Consider the following 9,590-nt stretch of genomic DNA (forward strand, 5'->3'; position numbering starts at 1 on the left):
GTGACACAAGCTGAAGACACAAACCCTTGCACAAACTGGCACTTGCCTCCATGTCAGTTACGGTGTTAAACAGAAACTGCTTCACCATAAACCTGATCAGCTGTACAGGAATGTGCTATACACTTTGGCCATGCATTTGTGACTGGTTCACACTTTAGTCTGTCACAAATAACTGATGAATATCACCCCATGACTCACTCCCATTTCTGGAGACTGTCCCCTGTATACTGTACTGTTCCTTTGTTCACGTGAGCCATTGAAGGCGTGTTGTATTATACCTTTAAGATTGTACATAAGAAGGCTGTGTGCGCAGAATAAAAGTTGTTTTATACATCAGATGGATGAGAATCAATACAAGTGTCAACAGTGACAGGGTAGGGTTGAAGATCATGTTCCATTCATATTACATGTGTTCGCAGTGACAGGGGCTATCCACATAACATGTGGAGCATGCAGATATTTTGGGTATCGGGGCCTTTTTTCAGGTGGTGAGTCAGTCATGTGTTGCACTTCCGATCCTGTGATCAGGGCTGGAGGCCTGATTTCCGCCTGGTGTTGTGTCTGTGGGAAAGGCACTTCACTCCAGTTTTCCCCACCCTACCCAGGTGTGTGTATGGGCACTTAACTTTGAGGAAAGTTTCAGGGGATTGGTCCCCCATGCTGAGCCCTAGACTTGGTGAATATGAATACTGTAAAAGGCATTGTGACCATTAACCCTTTTGTGTGTAGAGTTGGTGAACTTACACCACCACTCCTGAATAGAAGGAAGCATAAGTGGTTTCTTCATCCATTCTGCAAGTGTTGTCCAACTATCGTCTTCAGTAATATCCTGTATCACTTGAATCCTTATTCATACGACACCAAATTTTTGACCACAGGGAAGAGATACGTCAGTCATTGGTGCCATTGCAATCAAACTGTACCTGAACAGATTAAGTTCTGGTTTTTTAGGTTGTTTGTTGTGAGGAATACATCATGTGTGTGTCATTGTGGTTATTATACAGGGAGTTTGTTCACAATAAAGAGCACATCATGCATGTGTCATTGTGGTGGTTTTTACGGAGTTTGTAATGAACAGTATATCATGTATGTGTCATTATGGTTGTTTTTAGAGAGTTTGTACGTAATGAAGAATTTGTCATGATATGTCATTGACTTGTGGTTGTTTTTAGGGAGTTTTTTGATAAAGAAGACATCATGCATTTGTCATTGTGGTTGTGGATTACAACTTTGCAACTGATGTTTCCATTCTGAAAAATAAAGAGAAGTGATGATTTATGTCTTTTGTTCTCTTTTGGGTTTTTTTCCAAGTTAGAAAGTTTTTTGTATGTGACAGTCGATTAATGTACAGAAACATCTAATGGAAAGAATGGTAATGCATGTGTATAACTATCTCTTTTCCCAAGCACACTGTGGAACAAGAAATAACAAGTGAGATGGGCTATGTATTATTACATTCTCTAAACTCCCAGCTCAAGAGCCCTTAACAAGTCATTCAGTTTGATAAATGCATCAACAGTATTCAAACATGTAAAAAATATGCGAGAAACACCAGAGTTAATATGAGATAATGTTCTGTCACAATCTCAGGTTGATGAAATTGACACGCACACATAACTGCCACAAAACAGTTGAGACATGCTCATTGCAATTCGTTTGAACTTCACTGTCATGAACAAAGATAATGATAACGGCAATGGACATATGTAGATATATATATATATATACATTATATATATATGGTGTAAAACAGGAACTAACAAATCTATATGACTTCCCCCCCCCCAAAAAAAAATATATATATATATATATACAAGGATATATACAAGGCAGACAAAAATCTTTATATTTCTGCAGTTTTCTATCATTTCTGGTCATCATCAGAGGACTTCAAATGACAGAATTGTAAATTCCAGTCAACTCTTGCTGGGATGAAATCAAAGCTTGCAAGCTCCATTTCTTTATCATTGTCCATCTGTATTGATGCTTTCCATCTCACTCTTGCTAATTCTCCCTCTCAAGCTGTGTTCCACTTAACGTTTTTACAGCTCTCTGTTCAACAGTGACTGTAACTCTCTCTCTCTCTCTCTCTCTCTCTCTCTCACACACACACACACACACACTTGCATGCACTAGTGAGGGCGATCATGGCACGCAAGTCCCCATATTAAACTGTAGGTAACACACACACACACACACACACGCAGTGGTGGACGTCCATACATACACTTACTATTATGAGTGTGTATGTTATGTTACATATATATGTATACATGTGTGTAGAGAGAGATAGGAGTACACACACACATATATATATATATATAAATATATATACATATCTATTTAGACAAATTGCTACAGTGCATATTCTTGAAGCTTTATGCGCTTAACTGTAGCACTAAAATCATTCACTCAAACACCCCCACATACATACACATAGCATTTGAAACATAAGTAACAGAGGAAAGTTAAAATAGATCATGCACAAAAAAAATGAATCAAGTAATCTATCAGAAAAAAAGTTGTTTGTGTGTGTGTGTGTGTGCGCGCGCGCGTGTGTGCGCGCGTGTGTGATACAGATAGATGTGTGTGTCACTGTGTACAGATGTGGTTTTTGCTCTGACATCAACACACGGTTGTTTTTAGTCAGATGAAGAGCAAAGCCGCAGTGATGGAGAATACTCGGAGAGCTGTGTGATCTACTGGGAGGCAGTGACACATAATACCACAGACACCACATTGCATAAAAACTGCAAATATGACAAGAAACGCCTCCCCAGCACTGCTTAAAAAAAAATATTATCCACTAACTTCCCGATACTAGAGTTGACTTCCGCCCACCGTCGAGGACAGACGTGTTTCGCGAGAGCTCTGACAACACTGCATTTCGAGCTCACTTCTTTCTCAGTAGGAGAAGGGAAGGAGAAAGCGTGCAGTGAATGCAGTGTCGTATGGCAATGGAGTAGCGAGAACTCGACGTTAGGCGAGCGGGGCGCAGTGTGCTGAAGATTTATAGAGAGATGAACTTTTAATTTCTGCAAGTTACTCTTTTTTCAGTTCAACAATTGTGATGGCAATTACACGCAAAAATAATGAGCACAACAAGTATTTTGGGAACAAAGGAGGTGCAAAGAGGAAACCGTCTTCGTCGTCGTCATCAACCAGTGACCTGTGTCTTAGTCCAGAGCAAACAAAAGATAGCAGCAGAACAAATCAAAACAGTAAGAAACAGAAGAAAAATACTGAATTTACAGCAGAAGAAACAGAAGAAATGGCCTGGCAGGAAGCTGTCTACGAACTAAAAGCTGCTTTGACGAAACTGTCGAGCAAAGAGGATATTCAGCAACTAAAAAACGAAATTACTGAAGTGAAAGAAGAATTCAAACGAATTGCTGCGTCACTAGAGAACAAAATGGACAAACTAGAGAGCCGAGTTTTTGACATAGAAACCGAGACAGACAGACTTGCGGCCGAAGTGAATCAACTGCGAGAAGAGAATGCCAAATTCAAGAACCAGCTCACACAGAACTCCAAAGAAATCGACATCCTAAGAAACGGCATCAACGACCAGGAACAGCACGGGAGACAGTGGAATGTCCGAGTCTTCGGCGTCCGCGAGGCCCAGGGGCAGGAGACGGCGGAGGACTGCATGAAGAAGTGCCTCAGCATCTTCACAGAGAAGCTGGAGGTACCAGTGTCAGCCAGCGACATCGAGATCGCGCACCGCTCCGGGAAAGTCGGCGCGGGAGGAGGCAGACCCCGCCCCATCATCGTGCGCTTCATGTCCAGGGGGAAGAGGGGCCAAGTGCTGACAGCCCGCCACAAGTTGAAGCAGACAGGCATCACTGTAGGGGAGGACCTCACCCAGACCAACTACAGACTTCTAAAAAAGGTCAGTTCTCACTCAGCGACTATGGCCGCTTGGTCGTCCAACGGCAAAATCTTGGTGAAATTGAAAAATGGAAAAACTTTGAAAGTTGACACCAGTACGGACATTGATGTGCTTTTCAGAAAAGAAATGCCGTAACTAGAATCTGTATGTTGAAATAGAAAGGGGTGCGCGGATGAGTGTGAGGCGTGTGAGTGTAAGGGAAGGTGAAATAGCCCGAGAGCAAAGTTCGGTTGCGCATGCGCACTAGAGCCTATCCATAAAAGGGAAAGGGGCGGAGTTTATCTATAAAAAGCGCGAGCACGTGTCCGGTAGGTTAGTAGATCGTCATATTTCTCTCCGTTTGCATGTTTTACAAACAATGTGGTCGTTTACGGTTGCCAACGTCGAGGGGCTGTCTGCATGCTTTCCAATTCTCACCGGACAGTACCACGTGCTGGTGCTATTTTTATCTGACAGACACGTCTAGCGCAAACACAAACGGCTCTAGCTCCGCCCCTTTTCTCTGCATTCAAATTTTGTATTACGTGTAGCTGACACATTTTGTACTTTCCAAAGTCAATTCAGGTCTAGATTGGAAGCTGCTAGGCAAATCTCGCTCTCTGCCATAAATGAAGCCAAACCGTAGCTTTATTAGGCTTTTATTTTGAATAAACCTTCACCGACGTCACAGTGTCAGACTCTGGTGAGAAACTGGCTTGATTCAAATCGCCCGCCATTTATAGTCCGGTTCAGGCTTTAACTGCTGTTGGCTGCTGCAGAAATGTGCAACATTTCCTGAATGACAAAATGTGAGCACATTAACTGCGCTGAGGAAGAGAGGGGGCGGGCGGGAGCAAGGCGAAGTGGTGGGGTTACCTATATCAATGTTAGACGTATGTTCTGCCTGTTAACTTCAATTGGAATCACCTTATTCGGGTTTTAGTAGTGACGGTAAATATCATTGCCTCTCTCTCTGTCTCTCTCTCTCCCCTCGCTCTCATTTAGGTATGTGTAAGAAAAACAGATAGACAACCTTACACTCTGCAAATATTATTTAATCCGTACAGTAATCCAAATGAAGGTTTTGTTTTGAAAATGAGCTGAAAGGAATGAAAATCCCGTTCGAGAAAGATGTTCGAAAATTGCAGATTGAACAAAAAATAGTCATTTAATATTATTATTAATTATACCATTTTTTATATTATTTATTTGTTAATTTACTTTTTTTTTTTATCTTGTTTTTAGATTCGTTTTATAGCGACTGTTAACATTTTTGGCGCATAAAACACTGACATTTGTATGCTAGAAAAAATGATCAACAAAAAAAAAAAAAAACATAAACATAAACATCAATACACACACATGCAAATGAGAATATGCATGTACGCACTCACACACACACACACACACACACACACACACACACACACACACACACACAGACATGCAGACATACGCACACACTTGTACACGAACTCACACTCAGTGCTATATGCACAACATACATATTCAAACACATAGAAGATACATGTTAAGACAGATATCCAATTGAAAATGAAAACAAAAAGGAAATACTGCTTGCTGTTCACCAATCTGTAAACTATGTAAACTATGTCGAATATCTCAAAATGTGGGAAACAATTGGATGGTTGAAATTCTCCTGTTGTTTACTTGCAAGAGGATGACCATCAGACTGGATGTAAGTTTATGATGGCAAACACATTGACCCGATATTGCCGAAGTTATGCTGACATGTAACATTGAATAGCATCCTATTTTTAAGTCATATCATGTCAACATGTAAACCAGTGGCATTCGCGTGTGCGGACACACACACACACACACACACACACACGCACACACACACGCACACACACACGCACGCACGCACGCACGCACGCACGCAAGCAAGCACGCACGCACGCACGCACTCATATGACACGCACTCATACACGTACATGCACAATCACTCACTTTCTCTTACTTGTGGTCTGATTTGATTATCTGATTTGACACGGTGTTGCTGTATATTTTTGGTTTCATATTACCATGATTTTACTATTGTGTTATTATGATGTATATATCTGAGCAAGAAACTTTTTTTGTCTTTGTTTTGTTTTGTGGTTTTTTTGGTTTTTTGGGGGTTTTTTTTTTTTTTTTTTTCTCCAAACGCACCACAGGCACAGACACACTCAAAACACAAACGCATGCACACACATACACACTCACAACACACACACACACACACACACACACACACACACACACACACACACACACACACTCACACACTCACTCACTCACACACTCACTCACTCACTCACTCACTCACTCACACACAAACACACACACACTCACTCACACGCGCACACGCACACACATACACACACCACCGGATACGACACACTCATTGTGCACGAGGTACAAAGACAAACTTGAGATGCAAATGATGATTATGCCATTTGATGCAATCCTGTTGAAATATTTGAATGTTCTCATAGTGCCATGATATTGCCATGGTATTGTTATGATGTATGCATTTATCTGAATGTATGTATATCAGGTTTTTGTTTGTTCGTTTAATTTTTTGTTATTATTATTATTATTATCATTATTTTCCCCATAACCCATCACACGGATACACTCACAGGCAAACATACATACACACACACACGCACGATCACACGCGCACACGCACACACATACACACACCACCGGATACGATACACTCAATGTGCACGAGGTAAAAGAAAAACTTGAGATGCAAAAGATGATTATGCCATTTGATGGAATCCTGTTGAAATATTTGAATGTTCTCATAATGCCATGGTATTGTTATGACGTATGCATTTGAGTAACACTGGAGATGTGTATATGTCTTTGTTTCTGTTCCTTATCATAACCCCTTGCAACCACAGATACTCACATACAAACAATCACCCAACACGACATGCTCAATAAATGAGGTACAAAGGCAAATCTTATGATACACGAAATGGTTAGCTGATTTGATACAGTGTTATTAGATTATATGTTTGGTTTCATATTTCCATGTTACCATTGTGTAGCCATGACGTACGATTTATCTGAATGTATGTATATCAGGTTTTTGTTTGTTTGTTTTATTATTATTATTATTATTATTATTATTATTATCATTATCATTTTCCCCTTAACCCATCACACGGATACACTCACAGGCAAACATACATACACACACGCGCGCACGCGCGCGCACGTACACATATATGCACGTGAGTGTGCACATCGGGCGTTGGAGAGCGGGGTGAGGGAGAGGGGAGAGGGAGGGAGAAGGAAATGGGAAGGGGAAAAAAAAAGTCAAAAATTTTGCGATTGCAGTTAGATGAGCACTGAGGAGATGAGAGTTCACAATGAGCGGACAGTTCGTGACTAACACATACACGCACACAAACACACCCACACACACACACACACACACACAGAGGAAGGGGAAGGGGTGGAGAAACGTATGCGAGCTACACGAGCAAGGAGAAGAAAAGGAGAAAGAAGTAGCTTTGCACTTTGGTGAACATTTCCCCTTCTGAATGGTGAGTTCACCAGGAACGAACAATCCGTGGTGTGCATGCAAAAAACGAGAGAGGAAAAGGGAAAAGAAAAACATGTGAAGTACAGCGAATGTTTTCGGGTTACCATTACTGTAGCTTGCAATTGTTCACTCGAGCATCATATACACGGAGTTGTCGCAAATTGTACTTTGTGATGTGAAATTTGGTGTGTATATCTATTTATTCATTCATCTGTTACTTTTTTCTTTTTTTTACGTCTAATAGAAATTTAGCAAGTGAGAATGTAAGTATTGTTAATGTATTTAAAATGCAGCTGTGGTGATTACAGTAGTGAAAAAAATTTTTGGCTTAATGTAATATTTGCCCTATGTCAACCAGTGCAATTTGGTTGTCCATGCTGATGTGACTTTCCAAATTATGTGGCACAAGCCTTCAAATAAGCATTCAATTAAGCAGGGCATTCAAAGGAGAGTCTCTCTCTCTCTTTGGTTTTTTGTTGTTGTTGTTGTTTTTTGTGTGTTTATTGTTGTTTTTTGTCGTTAGATACCCTCACCCCCACCTCCTCATTGATGATTTGGGTTATGAAGCGGAGGAAAAAAGATCACAAACACACACACACACACACACACACACACACACACACAGTGGAGAGGGAGAGTGAGGGGAGAGAAAGGGAAAAAAAGAAAACCGCGATAGAGGGGTTGTGGACATGTCTCCTCTTCCATCACCAGTACCTTTCCTACATTAAAACTTGGATGCTGGTGTTTGGTGGATATGCATGCCTTTTTTTTCTTTTTTTTTCTGTATTCTTGGCTTTATGTATGTGTGTGCATCACATAAGATCCAGTCTTTTTTCTTTTTTTATACTCGATGGTGAACAATTGACGGGAAAAAAATCCTAAACCTTCGTGCAGGAATATGAGTATACTAGTAAACTTTAAAAAAATATTTTTCTGTACTTTTCGGATTCCACGGAATCAAAAACAATGTCACTCTCAGCCCGGTTTTGGCTCTGTGCAGTCAGCTAGGTTATGGGCGACAGTGATGGTGTGGAAATGTTGATGCTATGCCCCTTTGTATTACTCTTACTGTACATTGTGTTGTTGTTTTTTTGTTGTTTTTGCGCCCATCGCTCGCTTGCGCTAGTTAATCAAATTGTCATTTAAAAAAATATTTTTGTACTATGGTGTCATTTTCTTTTGTCAATAATTGTTACTTGTCTGTATGTAATTTACTTTTCTATCTCGGTCTCTACTTCTCACGAATGGATGAATATTTTTTGTGTCCTTTTGCTCAGTTAATTGATTTTAGTATACACATTCTCTATTTCTATGTTTGTTTAACAGAAGAATATGTTATGGATAGAAATCACAGTGATTCTCTGGAAGAAAGGGGGTGCGATGTATACAGACCAAAAATACCACTTGTCAATGCATAACCTTAAGATATCATCTCTAAACTGTCAGGGGTTGGGAAATTTTCAGAAAAGGAAAGACGTCTTACAGTATTTAAGACAAAAGCAATATTCAGTATACTTTTTACAGGACACACATTTTACTAAGAAGATGGACAGACAGATCAGGGCAGAATGGGGTTATGAATGTGTTTTTTCGTCGAATAATTCTAGATCACGAGGGGTAGCTATTCTGTTAAACAATAACTTTGAGTTTCAAATACAAAAAACGATTATAGACATTCAGGGTAATTACATATTTCTGCTTTTAAAAATATCTAACATGGAAATTCTTTTAGTCAATGTGTATGGACCTAACAGAGATGACCCTATATTTTTTGAAGAGATTCGGACAAAAATTGAAGAACAAGCTATTCAGAATGTAATAATAGGAGGCGATTGGAACTTAGTTATTAATCCTAGCTTAGACTATTACAACTATAAACACGTAAACAATATGGCAGCACAAGAAACAGTAATAAAGATGATGGATGACTTACAGTTAGTAGATATATGGAGAGAATTAAATAATGAGGTTTTAAGATACACCTGGAGGAGACCAACCCCCTTACAACAAAGCCGTCTTGATTTTTTTTTATTGTCTTACAAATTTGATCACGAACGTTAAGGATGCAGATATCACTTATGGTTACAGAAGTGACCATTCTTTAATTACAGTTGATCTACAATTTAACACAGAACCCAGAAGAAAAACATT

The sequence above is a fragment of the Babylonia areolata genome, chromosome 8 (genome assembly GCF_041734735.1).
Source record: "Babylonia areolata isolate BAREFJ2019XMU chromosome 8, ASM4173473v1, whole genome shotgun sequence".
Classification (NCBI taxonomy): Eukaryota; Metazoa; Mollusca; class Gastropoda; order Neogastropoda; family Buccinidae; genus Babylonia; species Babylonia areolata.